The 3291-nt window shown below is 37.6% G+C and overlaps 1 pseudogene; it reads right to left on the bottom strand.

Annotated features, from left to right (window-relative positions):
* LOC104993156 overlaps nt 1-698 on the bottom strand; it is a 2180-nt pseudogene extending 1482 nt beyond the window's left edge.
* Nucleotides 699-3291: the final 2593 nt, after the last annotated feature.

Raw genomic sequence — 3291 nt, 5'->3', positions numbered from 1 at the left:
TGCTGGCATATTGAGTGCAGCACTTTCACAGCATCATCTTTCAGGATTTGAAATAGCTCAACTGGAATTCCATCACCTCCACTAGCTTTATTTGTAGTGATGCTTCCTAAGGCCCACTTTACTTCTCATTCCAGGACGTCTGGCTCTAGGTGAGTGATCACAACGTTGTGGTTATCTGGGTCATGAAGATCTTTTTTGTACATTTCTTCTGTGTTCTTGCCACATCTTCTTAATATCTTCTTTTTCTTTGTTAGCATTTGATGATATCGTACTTGCCATCAGCCCTTCAAGGTAACTGCTGAGACTGATCTCTTTCACGGTAATTATGGCTTCTCGAGTCAAGTATTTTTTTCTGGGTCTTGAGGATGTGATTTATATATGTCTCTCATCTACTGAAACCATATTTGTAAATGAAATATTTGTAGATTTAAGTTCCATTATGGATCCACTACAGAATATTCTTGCATATATGTTTTGGTTCTTGCTGCACCAATAATAGATTTCACAATGGAAGGCAGTCCCCACTCTGTGCTGAGAAGTCTATGGCTGTGCAACCTTCCAGAGGGGTATATGTGTCTGTCCAGTACATCAGTTCCAACCACACTCGGGTTCATAGAGTTTGGGTGTTTCTGCATTGCAGCTGTTGTAAAAATTTCCCATGGGTGGTCAAAGACGTGCTCTGAAGTCCAGATCTTCATGGTGATGGTGGCCAGTACAGTTTCCCGGTGATGCTAGGTCACAAATGAGGCAAAGAGACCACTCTTGCCCAAGCTCTGCCCCTCAGCCACCCTGTCAGCTGCCCAGTGTATATCTTCTTTTTTTAATGGAAATGTCTTTTTAGATCTTGTGCCCACTTGGGGGTTGGGTTATTTGGCTTTTTGATCTTGAGCTGCATGAGCAGTTCATAAATTTTGGAGATTAATCCCTTGTTGGTCACATCATTTGCAAATATTTTCTCCCATTCTGTGTGTTGTTTTTCTGTTCTGTTTATGGTTTCCTTTACTGGGCAAAGGCCTTTAAACCTAATTAGGTCCCATTCATTTTTTATTTTTGTTCTTATTTTCATTATTCTAGGAGGTGGATGCAAAAAGATACTGCTGTGATGTACATCAAAGAGTGTTCTGTCTATGTTTCCTTCTAGGAGTTTTATAGTATACAGTCTTAATTTAGGTCTTTAATCCATTTTCAGTTTATTTTTGTGTATGGTATTAAAATTTTAATTTAATTCTTTTACATGTAGCTGTCCAATTTTCTCTGCACTACTTTTTGAAGGGACTCTTTTCTTCTTGTACATTATTGCCTCCTTGATCATAGATTAAGGTGACCATAGGTGCATGGGTTTATTTCTTGGTTTTCTATCCTATTATATTGATCTATATTTCTGTTTTTCTGTCAGTGCCATACTGTTTTGATGACTGTAGCTTTGTAGTATAGGCTGAAGTCAGGGAGACTGACTCCTCCATCTCCTTTTTTCTGCCACTAAGGGTTGCTTTGGCTGTTTGGGTTTGTGTGTGTGTGTGTTTCCATACTAACTTTGAACTTTTTGTTCTTGTTCTGCAAAAAATGCCATTGTTAACTTGATAGGCATTGCACTGAATCTGTATATTGCCTTGGGTAGTATAGTTATTTGACAATACTAATTCTTCTAATCCAAGAATATGGTATATCTTTCCATCTGTTTGTGTCATCTTCAGTTTTGGTCATATCAATGTCTTACAGTTTTCAGAGTATAAGACTTTTGCCTCCTTAGATAGGTTTGCTCCTACTTTTTTTTTTTTTTGATGTGATGGCAAATGAGGTTGTGTCCTCTCAATTATCAAAGAAATCAGATAATTTCTTTCTGAGCTTTCATTGTTAGTGTATAGGAATGCAAGATATTTCTGCGTATTAATTTTGTATTCTTCAACTTTACTAGATTCATTGATTAGCTTTAGTAGTTTTCTGGTGGCATCTTTAGGATTTCCTATCTATAGTATCATATCATCTGGAGACAGTGACAGTTTTACTTTTTTTTTTTTCCGATTTGGATTCCTTTTTCTTCTTTTTCTTCTGATTGCTGGCCTAGGACATCCAAAACCAAATTGAATAGAAGTGATGACAGTGGACATCCTTGTCTTATTCTTGATCTTAGAGGGAATGCGTTCAGCTTTTCACTGTTGAGTATAGTATTAGCTGTAGGTTTGTAATATATGACCTTTATTATGTTGAATGATGCTCTTTCTCAGAGAAGGCAATGGCACCCCACTCCAGTACTCTTGCCTGGAAAATCCCATGGATGGAGGAGCCTGGTAGGCTGCAGTCCATGGGGTCGCTGAGAGTTGGACACAAATGAGCGACTTCACTTTCATGCATTGGAGAAGGAAATGGCAACCCACTCCAGTGTTCTTGCCTGGAGAATCCCAAGGACGGGGGAGCCTGGTGGGCTGCCGTCTATGGGGTTGCACACAGTCAGACACAACTGAGGCGACTTAGCAGCAGGAGCATGCTCTCTCTATGCCCACTTCCTGCAGAGTTTTTGTTTTAAATAAGTGTTGGATTTTATCAAAAGCTTTTTCTGCATCTATTGAGATGATCAGATGGATTTTATCCTCAGTTTGTTAATGTGGTATATCATACCGATTGATCTGTCGATATCAAAAAAATTATTACATCCCTGGGATGAATCCAACTTGATCATGATGTATCATCCTTTTAATATATTGGATTAATTTTTAAGGGTTTTTGCATCTATGTTCATCAGTGATATCTGTAATTTGTGTGTGTGTGTGTGTGTGTGTGTGGTATCTTTGTCTGGTTTTGAAGGTGATGGTGACCTTATAGAATAAGTTAGGGAGTGTTCCTTCCTCTAATTTTTGGGATAATTTGATAAGGATACATTTTAACTCTTTTCTAAATGTTTGATAGTATTTGCCTGTGAAGCCATCTGGTCCTGGACTTTTGTGTTTTGGAAGATTTTTAGTCAGTTTCAGTTTTAGTGCTTGTGATTGGTCTGCTCATATTTTCTTTTTCTTCTTGGTTCAGACTTGGAAGGTTGTATGTTTCTAAGAACTTTTCCATTTCTTCTAGGTTGTCTATTTTATTGGCATATAATTCTTTTTCGTAGACCCTTGTGATACTTTGTATTTCTGTGGTGTCTAACTTCTCCTTTCTCATTTCTAATTTTCTTGATTTGAGCCCTCTCCGTTTTTTTTCCTTGATGAGTGTGGCTAAAGGTTTATCAATTTTGTTTGTTTTTTCATAGGACCAGAGTTTAGTTTTATTGATCTTTTCTATTGTTTATTTCTGTTTCAT

This window comes from Bison bison, unplaced genomic scaffold (genome assembly GCF_000754665.1).
Source record: "Bison bison bison isolate TAMUID 2011002044 unplaced genomic scaffold, Bison_UMD1.0 scf7180017864235, whole genome shotgun sequence".
Lineage (NCBI taxonomy): Eukaryota > Metazoa > Chordata > Mammalia > Artiodactyla > Bovidae > Bison > Bison bison.
Note: the sequence above shows the minus strand (reverse complement) of the source record. Positions and strands in the feature narration are given on the sequence as shown.